This window comes from Danio rerio, chromosome 7 (genome assembly GCF_052040795.2).
Source record: "Danio rerio strain M-AB ecotype USA chromosome 7, GRCz13ab, whole genome shotgun sequence".
NCBI classification, from domain to species: domain Eukaryota; kingdom Metazoa; phylum Chordata; class Actinopteri; order Cypriniformes; family Danionidae; genus Danio; species Danio rerio.
The window spans coordinates 68831418-68842500 of NC_141027.1; the positions used below are offsets into that span (position 1 = coordinate 68831418).

Here is an 11083-nt window from a genome sequence, read left to right on the forward strand (position 1 = left end):
CGAGCAGGCCTGAGATGCGAGTTTTTTCCACTGTGTCTATTACGGATTACTTGTGATAACCGCATATTATGCGCATACAGAATGTAGCTGCGGCTGTTCTTCCCGCCATCTGAAAAACAGCGCTTTCATTTCTACGTATGAAGCAACAATAAACTGACAAGAGAGGGAATGAAAAAGAGAAAGATGTAGGAATGGCAAAAAGGGTAAAGCGAGAACAGATGACTGGTGATCAGCGCTCGAGCTAATTACGAGAGCTAACAACTGAGATTAGGATACAGAGGGGAAGGAGTTAACAATGATCAAACCAGGTATATGACAGTAAGGGCTTATTAACATTCTTGACTAAAAAAGCCTTAAAAGTACATGTTGTTGTCCAACAACAGTAATATTTGTCAAACTGTAATGTCTCCCTGCTTGTTGCTGGCTGTATATGGACAGAGTAATACACAAAGGGTAAAGAGGCTCAGATTTGAGAACCAGACAGAACTGTTGTATAAATGTTTATACATATTAGTATGCGTTGTTTGATTTGTAACGCACTTTGGTCATTATTTGTTGTTTTTATATGTGCTGTATAAATAAAACAAGAAAAAACAACAACATGGAAGAGATAAAACAGGAAATGAGAGTTTTGTCATATTTGTCATGCCTAGAAAGAGTATACAAAAGATAAATGTGTGTGATAATCACTTCTTTTTTAGATAAAATTCAATTTAACTAGAAGCAAACTCATAAGAATGACAAAATTGTGGTACTCCATATAAAGAACGTCTAATAATACCTAGGCACAGACGAAAAATTATATTTCAGCACATAGAACTGGCCATACTAACAATCGTTTCCTCATTCTCATGTAAATTCAGAGAGTGTAAATCCCCAGCGGGAAAAAAAAACTAATTCAAACACAATAAATAGTTTTGTGCTGTCACAGGATATGCTCATTACGTCATGTACAGTGCTGGCCACCAGCCTTGTTTTGTACTTGAGTACTGTTTCAACGCACCCAATTTGCATCATTTGGCAGACTTATTGTGCTTACAGAGGTAATTGATAAATGACTTTAGTGCCACATTTCATTTCTGTTGCCCCATGTATAGTCGTCATTCAGAGAAATTGGATGCAATTCAGTATAAGTGTCAGAGTCAGACTGACTATGGCACTTGCCATGATGCATTCAGGCTCAAGAACATAGGAAAAATAGTCAAACAGTCAAACAATCTTCAATAATGCAGTTTATTTATCTGCCATCATACTCATCCCTCAATGATGATGGTGATAACATAACACTTATTTTATAACTCTTACACTTTGGCTTTAGCTTTTCTGTGCAATGTCCAGTAAGAAGGTTTTTTGCAATTCATGAGATATTACAGCAATTAATCACCCAAAAATGAAAATTTGCTGTTAATATATATATTAGTGCACGTATGAAAGTCTTGACAGTAGTCCAGTGGCTTTTGATAACAAAAGCATGAGGGCTTTACCAAAAACCAATATCTTACATGACAAAAGTGCAATGACATGCTTAGACTAGAGGTCAGGAGACACATTTTGTTGATATATATTGGTGATAAATATAAATCAAGCACTCACATAGAGCAGTCATCAATAGCTATCAACAAACTGCGTCACATGACCTTCAGTCATCAGAAGCAACTGGAATACAGGAGGACTACATTCGCACATGCGCATATATCTGCTTAATACGGTGGCCGGGAAGTGCAAAACAACATTACAAAGTTTGAAACATTTTAACAAAGCTCGAGACAAATTTACATTTTGAAAAACATGTTTACCTATCATCAGACACAATTACATAGGAAAAACAATTTTACCAAGGACGAAACAAATTTACATTTTAGAAAACAAATTAACAAGACGCAAAACACTTTTACAAATCCCGAAACAAATTTACAATTACAGATTCCCTACGGAAAGGGAATGTACCACACCCCGGAAGAGACGTAGAATGTACCACACACCGGTAGTGACGCGGGGAAAGTTGTTGCTGGTGAGTGCGGTAAATTCGCGCTGTGGAGTACATGGCGTAAACAAAGTTTATGGTGACCAAACATGGACTGCGGTCGAGGGTTGTTTTGCCCGTTTTGTGGCAAACACATGAGCAACACGGTTTTACTTTGCTCGTGGTCGGTGTTTAGAGTTTATAAAGGATGCGGACCAGAGGGAAACACCAGACCTTGCGCCAGACATGCTGCATCAATGTGTTCAATATTTTAACGAGATCCACTCGTACGCTGTAATCATAAACATGATGTCAAGTCTACACGGTGTAAACCTCTGCTTGAGGACTCTTAACAGTAAACTGAATGAAGCCTGTGTTATGGTTTAACTGGTGTCCGTGTTAACTGAGGCCCCTTTTCAAATGTGCAAACCAATGACTGTAAAAAATATGGACGACGCGACAGCCCCTTTTCCCATTGAATGTCTTGAGGGCAAAACGCCTGCTTGACGGGCACAAACTGTCGCAAAAGACTGCTGAAATTGGAGCTTTGACATGCGCAGAAGGACTGTCTGATGGAGCCAGAGGAGGAGCCGCGATAATGAGCGGAGTCGAGCTTCCAACCAAACGCTTTGTGTAAAATCAACCACGCCCCCCAAACTGCTCACTTCACTGCTGGTGTCTGCACTATAACAAACGCTCGCTGATGTAAAAAGAAGCACTTACATTTAAAAATACAGAATAATATACGGTTTAAAAACGGTGTGATGTAAGCTGTTATACTTTAATACAAAGCAATACATGCTGGACTGCAGAAATAATCTTTTCTACACTCTAGCCTGAATATCAGCACAAATAATATATTCTCTTATTGTTATATTTGTTGTTGGAATTTGTTATCTTCATAGGGGTAGAAAAAACACTAGTAAAATATAAACAATAACATATAAACAACACGTACATTTTTAGAAAGGTTTTTATTTTTAATTAGCCATCAACAGAACCCAAAATATAGCCTACACACCATAACGATTTACCATGCGGGAACAATCGTGCGTTTAAATAGGCTACAGCAAGATTTCTAAATATCAACCGGATATTTACACATCCCAACCCTGCAATTTGTCCATTTGTGCAAAAAAGAACTTTGCAGTATTAATAAAATGTGCTGCAACATCGCTAGTATATTGTTTATTAATTTTCGCTTGAATTGTTTATTTAATTTTTTGCCTCCATTTTCATTTGGTTTATTCGATGCCTTCATTATATCTGGCAACGATGAATTTACATTCATTTTAATGTTTAGTTGGAGTTTTCAAATAAAACGCCAACAGTAAATGATGTAAATAAATAAGATCTAACATTTACAGCTCTATTAGGCTAAGATTCGGTTTCAATAATGTTTTATAACAGCAAATTCAGTAGATTACTTAATAACATGCCGAAAAATGCAGAGACGTCCTGTAAAGCAAGTTCAAATAATCTTACAGGAGATTAACGTGGAGATTATTATTTTAGACACATAAAGAGAATTACTGCTAACGATCTCCTGTATTTTCCCCGTACTTAAATTAGTTTATTTTATTGTGCAGTTTTATTGTCATTTTTATATTTCTTTGTGCACTACAAAATTTATTCAATTGTATTATTATGTAATACTTGTGCAATCAATACAGGTTTATTGTTATTTATTTTTTCCTTTATTTGAATATTTGCGATGCATGCTGTTTGCATTTTTATTCAAAGGTTAAACTCAGTGCTACACTTTGCGTTTACATATAGCCTGCGTTTGCTGTCATATCAACACAAATGGATGTAATAACGTTAACAAATGTGAGGGTTTTATATAATGAAGATTCAATCGCGCCAGCTCCGGCCGCAGCGCATAACCTACTCGCGGCGTCGCAGGCTGATTCCGGCTCGCATGCGGTAGCGCCAGCTCGCTCGGCCGCTGCATCTGGCTCAATTGACTCGGGCTGGAATCGCGCAGTGAGTCCAGGCATCCGGAGTATGTCCAGCAGAGGTAGTCAGTCTGAGGGGTAAGTCTACTGGCCCGAGTGTATTTTGCTATCTGGGTGGCTAGGCGTGTATCAGCAAACTAATAAAGCCCGAAAAAAAGTCCTGACCTTAGCGAATAAACAGTGTTCCACCAGGATCATGTATGTCAGAAACTGTAGTTTACTGCTGAACTCATGTTGTCATGGTAAAATAACACAGAAATCGAATAACACTTCAGTCTCCTGCCGAAGCTCAGACGCGCTGCTTTGAGAAACTGTCAATCACAGCTGTCAATCACGATGACACGCCCTGCATTAAATTACTGCTAAAAACAAACTGTTTACAAAAATGAAGATCTGCACCTATTTCAGCACAATAACCAGTGCCTTAATCGATCAGAACCATCTTTCGAGACATTTTATTGCAAGTGTAATAAATTTTTTTATTTGGGCTCAAGTCTCCTTCATTAACACGGAGGAGGCGGGCTTTATGACTTGTACTGCAGCCAGCCCCCAGGGGGCGATCTAACGGCCGAGACCTTCACTCAAACGCAGGCTTGCGGCACACTTGGTGCAAACTATCCACATTTGCAGATTGGTCACTTTTTCACAGCAACAAAACATGCCCATACCAAATAAAGATTCTTATTCACTTGGTGTCAGTGTATCATTGTTGATTTAATATTTGTGTGGCCGAACAGCATAAACCAAAATTAATCTAAAGAAATAATTATAATTGACATGTCATCAACGGGATTAGAACCCAAGTCAAAAGGTTCTGCACAAGTATCAACCGACTTATCCAACTGAGCTACTCCGATGTATGGATCGTGAGCGGTTTTTGTATCTTTAACAGTCAACATGTACCGTGCTTTAATTGTTTCCATGTACTTGCATTTATATGTTTCTATGCACTCTCACGCTGATATTTTCTCAGAATAGCTCTAATTTATTTTATCGCAGTTAGTCAAACCATGATTTTTATAGCTGTAGACTTGTGGAAACCTGTCTACAAAGTCACACACGAGCTGGATATTAATAGCTGCGTCCCAAATGGCACACTATACACTATGCACTCATGCACTATGTACTTATGCACTTACACACTCAACAGAAAAGTATATGTATGTAGTGTTGTCCCAAATGGCACACTAATGTTTTTTTACTAAGCGGAAATTCAAACCGTTTCCCTGATGACGTTTGACGGTTGCCAAATCATTGAAATAAATGACCAAACTATCAAATAAAACCTGCCGTGAGTATTGCCGCATTCACCATCAGGAGGCGCTATAATCACTCTCGTAGGAGAATTTTGCTTTCACCATCCAAAATAAATAAAGTTATTCAACATGTGCGTCCGATAGCTCCGCCCCTTCTGCTACTTAAGCAAACCTGCGGTCGTTGAGTGCGTGAAAGTGTCCATCATTCCACACTTCATTTTAGCGGCTGAATGAGTGCATCATCCGGGTAATTGAAGTGCTCTGATTATTTTTAGTATTTTCAGTGTGAACGCACTACTTACACTATTTATACTACAAAATGGCATAGAATAGTGCATAAGTATGCGATTTGGGACGCAGCTATTGATATTTTCCAGTGTGTGTGTTACATTCCGGGTCACTACCGGTGTGTGGTACATTTTACGTCACTTCCGGGGTGTGGTACATTCCCTTTCCGTAGGGAATCTGTAATTGTAAATTTGTTTTGGTATTTGTAAGTGTTTTGCGTCTTGTTAATTTGTTTTCTAAAATTTAAATTTGTTTCGTCCTTTGTAAAATTGTTTTTCCTATGTAATTGTGTCTGATGATAGGTAAACATGTTTTTCAAAAAGTAAATTTGTCTCGAGCTTTGTAAAAGTGTTTTAAACTTTGTAATGTTGTTTTGCGCTTCCCGGCCACCGTAGCTTAAGGAGGCTGTGGATAAAACAACACTGGCTCATTGTGAAAACATATACATTTGGAGAGTGTGAATTATGAAGCCAGACCCACGTATGGCTATATTTCATCTTAAAAACGAACACTACTGGGCAAATGATGCTGCCCACAGCTACTGTTCCTTTTCATGCTTACCAGCTGACTGCTTACCTCCGTATGGACAGCTTTTTCGCTGTTACCAGTTTGCCCAGTAGCTCGCCATGTACGTCAGCAGACTTAAGAAGCAGAGAGGAGCTCTGAATTGCTTTGAAAATACTATCAGTTGGATTTAGGGAATCGGGTGGTTGGGAGGATCAGTTGGTCGGCCAGTCAATCAGATGACAATGACCTCTGGTGGGTTTATGTGGGAACAGCAGGCACGAATGGCACTCTGGAGAGAAATTTGAGATCTCAAAAAGAGTACACAGTGGCCTCTGGTGGATTCGCGAAAACAAAAATTGCAAAAAAACATGTCTCCTGCAAGGGGACATATTTAGAATGAGCCTGGATTGGGATTAAAGCTAATAAAATGATAAATAATGTTCAATTGCTTGCACAGATTGTTTCGCTTTAAGACCTCAATGTGTCACGGCTCGTTTGTATGTTAGGGCTCAACAATAAGGACTGCCCGATGGCCTGTGGCCAGGGTGCGAGACACTTGGAACACTAGACAGGACAGTTACTGGCCCGATCAGGCCAGTGCTGTCTTGTCACTTAAGTTTAATTTGGCTTCGAATTGCATGCAAATACATTCTTAGGGTGCTTTCACACCTAGACGTTTGTTTCGGAACCTGTCTCATTTGCCCAGTTAGCGTGGTTCATTTGGCGTATGTGAATCCCACAATCCGAGATCCGAGATAGCCTGAATTAGGTAGACTCGGCTTGATTAGAATGACCTCTGGAGCGGATCGATTGTAGTTAGAAAACAAAGTGATCCAACAAACTAACCAGACTACAGGCTATCACAGTGTTTTATGGTTGTGTAATAGCCAAATACATGGTTATATAAAGAGAGAATTATGAGCAGGGCGGGATGTCATTCCTACTGGCAAATGTGAATTTCATGTTGATTCCATAAGTGAAAGCATGCTGAAATTTAAACGAGTGCTGTTTTTCCATTTGGAAAATCAACAGAAATTATCATCTGAAAATGTATTTTTATAATATTTTGTATTAAGCCTATTATTTTGGTTATTTCTGCACTGACACTTCGAAAGAAAGATTAACATTGATCTGCTTCATGATCAGACTGTAGTCTCAGTGTTGTGTAGAGAAATGCACCCCTGTGGTAAAATACACACACACCCTTCTAGATTTCATTGGCATTCCCAATCTACATTTAAAAAATATGATTATTATTTTGATGGATCAACCAAGAACAAGATGTAAAATTCATTTTAAAGCTAGGTTTACAAATAAATGAAAAATAAAAATGTTCACTAGTATAAACTGATGTAATGAGCCTGTTAAATTATGCATTTTAAACAAACAAAAATCATAAAATTGTTGTAGTTTTCAATTAAACCACACATTAAACAATTCACTTTAATAATCTAATCAGTGTTGTATTCAAATTAAATCTATTTATTTATTTAAATATATATCTTCTGTAAGGTTAGGTTTAAATTCATGGAATTCACCTTAGTCACTGTCATTAGTTGTCATAACTCTATTATTATTATTTTTTTATCAATTTAAGTTTATATATACACATTTCAGAGGGGGTGCTTTTTACGGCAGGGGTGGTTTCTTGGCACAACACCGGTTTATGTTATTTCTCACAGATTCATGTTCTTGGCTAATCGATCCAACTGGCTGGATGACGTGGGTCCTAAAACTCCAATTTGAACACCGCTTGCAGAGCACGGTCCTGCGAAGATGGTCCTCGAAGCAATCTCGCTGCCTATGTGGAGTGGACACTGGCAAGAAACCAATCATCGGTGACGCCAGTGCCACTCCAGACCCGGGCGATTAGCCAAACTACCATCTGCAGGGAGCGTACAAATGAGCCCACTGCAGACAGAGAGCCATCGATGTGTGAGCCATCGCCATCGAGAGTGATTGAGTGAAACCCCACAAGCAGGAGGAGCTCAACCAACAGTCTGACAAGGTGTGTGAGCCAGCAACAACACTAGATATTGCAGTCCTGGTGGACACTGAGGGACCGAGCAAAAGTTTCGTCCACCTACCCACAACAGAGGGTGGGCTGGCCCTGGACCCTAAAATGCTGCTTATTGACTTCTGGAGCTAAGTTAAGCCCCGCATGCTGTTCCCAGACAGCACTCCAGCTCAGTTCTTCCCCGAGGACGATAGCTTCAAAGTCATGAGCAGCACCCCACCCAACCCGTCCTCTTCATCTCTGCTAATCAACCACAAATATTGTACCTGCTCCAGCGCTGCTTCAGTCAGTCCCCCAGCTCACCCTCCAGCTTCATGTGTGGAGGTGTCCCTGAGGGCCTGCCTACCTGTTTCGCTAGCCAGAGATTGTCGCCCAACGTCATCTCCTCCGCCCTACGAGCTAAAGACTCCGCCTCGGCCCTCTGACCCAACAGCTCCACGTTGGCTTTCACCTCCCTCATCTCCTCCGTGGACCGTCAGTCCATCGGGCACCCTTGTCCCCCCGGTTCTGCCTTGGTCAGTTGTTTACCTGCCTCCACCTCCGGACTCCAATCCTCCAGCTGCGCCTCATCCCTCCATCCTACCAGCTCTGTTGAGCTCCTCCTTCCCTCCAGCTATGCCTCGGTCCTCTGTCCACCTCCAGCTGCGCCGTCTCCCATGGTCGGCCTCCTGCAGTCAGCGACCACTCCTCCTCCATGGCTCCTTCCTCCATCGACTCCACCCTGGGCCTTCCTCCTGGCTGCGTCCTGGGACCATCTCCTCATGCTTCACCTCCTTTCCTGGCTCCTGCCTCCTGCAACTCCTCACTGGTCACCTTCTTCTTTCTACGACCTCCAAGTCATCTCCTGGCTCCTTCCTCCTGTGATTCCTCCCTGGCCACCTCCTCTGTTTCACGCCCTTTAAATCATCTCCTAGTTCCTCCCTCACAAACTCTTCCCTGACCACCTCCTACCCTTCATTTTGTTTAGGTGCGAGGGCCGCCTTTAGAGTAGGGGTTTTTATGTCTTCCTTGTGTTTGTTTTCATCATGTGACGTTTCCCTGTGTGCTCCTTTGTTTCAGCTCCTTTGTTTCATGTGTTAATGTTCATCACCTTCACCTGTGTTCATCTGCTACTAGTGTGATATTGCTCATATATATATAATTGAGAGATGCTCAATGCTCAATTGAATTAAGGTCAGGCTGGACCATTCCAGAAACCATTGCCCTCCTTTGTTATTTTAGCTGTGTTTAGGGTCATTTTCTTGTTGGAAAGTAAACCTTCGGCCCAGTCTGAGGTACTGAGCAGGATATCCCTGTCCTTGGCTGCATTCATCTTTCCCTCAATTACAACCAGTCGTCCTGTCCCTGCAGCTGAAAAACACCCCCACAACATAATGCTGCCACCACCATGCTTCACTGTTGGGACTGAATTGGACAGGTGGTAGAGCAGTGCCTGGTTTTCTCCACACATACAATTAAGGCCAAAAAGTTTTAACTTTTGCTGCAGTGATTGTTGACTTGCAACAGCTTGCTTCCATCTAACGACTACATCTCTAGAGCTCAGCCAAAGTGATCATTGAATTCTTCTATACCGCTCTTTCACCAAAAGCTCTTCTAGGGAAGGATGTGGTCATCACAAACACCTTCCATTTAAGGATTATGGAGACCACTGTGCTCTTAGGAACCTTAAGAATACGTATTACCATGTGATATTTCAGTTTTCTTTTTAAATAAATCTGCAGAAATGTCCACAATTCTGTGTTTTTGGGTCAACGTGGGCTGCTGCATGTACATTAATGAATTATATATATAATGAATTATTATATTATATATATATATATATATATATATATATATATATATATATATATATATATATATATATATATATATATATATATATATATAATCTGGAAAAATTATAGCTTTGGACACTAAATGAAGGCTACCTGCGATTGTTAAATAACCTACATAACAGTGACACCTGGTGATCAAAAGGTGTAAATGAAACAGAAACTTTAAAGTATAATATGCAGTATTAACCTATATGCAGAATATATGCACATATATAATAATATATATGCTGCATATATGTGTCATAGATAGGCAAAATTGAGGTGCATCGATGTGCCTATACATATATGTCTCCTGTATTGCTTCTTTTAAATCCACAAATAAGCCCTATATGTACATACAAGATATGTAGCTCATATCTCACTTTGACAACTGTCATGCCAAGCTCATATTTTCTATTATCAAGGAAATAAGAACTACTTAAAAACTGCAAAAAATGTATGTATGTGCGAACACTTGAAATTGGTATAACATGTAATTGGCATGTTATGGAATATAACTATGGCAAATACGTGAGAGGAGATGGAAAGTTATGATGTCTACACATTTTCCTAAAACATTTACAAGGTCAATTCCTTCTTGTATAAAGATAGTGGTAAATAAGGATTTTTTTGTACTTGTACTATATGTATTGTACTATTTGATTGTTCTTAAGTAAATAAAACGTCAATTCCTACATTTTGCTTTTATGTATGTTGCCTAGCAGCTATGGATTTGAATAATTATACTAATACATAGATGAATGTGGTGACGCAGGGGCGCATTAGGTAGTGCTGTCGCCTCACAGCAAGAAGGTCGCGATTTTGAGCCTCGGCTGGGTCAGTTGGCATTTCTGTGTGGAGTTTGCATGTTCTCCCTGCGTTAACGGGTTTTCTCCGGGTGCTTCGGTTTCCCCCACAGTCCAAAGACATGCGGTATAGGGAAATTGGGGAAGCTAAATTGTCTGTAGTGTATGACTGTGAAATAATGTTTATGGATGCTTCACAGAGATGGGTTGTGGCTGAAAGGGCATCCACTGCGTAAAAACTTGTTGGATAAGTTAACAATTCATTCCGCTGTTGCGATCCCGGATTAATAAACTAAGACATAAAAGAAAATAAATCAACGAATATAGGTAAACGTATAGGTACAGACAGACACACACACACACACACACACACACACACACACACACACACACACACACATATATATATATATATATATATATATATATATATATATATATATATATATATATATATATATATATATATATATA

At 39.8% G+C, this 11083-nt stretch overlaps 1 long non-coding RNA gene across 1 annotated transcript in view; it reads left to right on the top strand.

Moving 5' to 3' along the window:
- The first annotated feature begins 5049 nt into the window (after positions 1 to 5049).
- LOC147843254 (uncharacterized) overlaps positions 5050 to 11083 on the top strand; it is a 164704-nt gene continuing 158670 nt past the window's right edge. The window contains exon 1 of the long non-coding RNA XR_015496441.1: positions 5050 to 5362. This is a non-coding gene — a long non-coding RNA (uncharacterized LOC147843254). The remainder of the gene's footprint in view (positions 5363 to 11083) is intronic.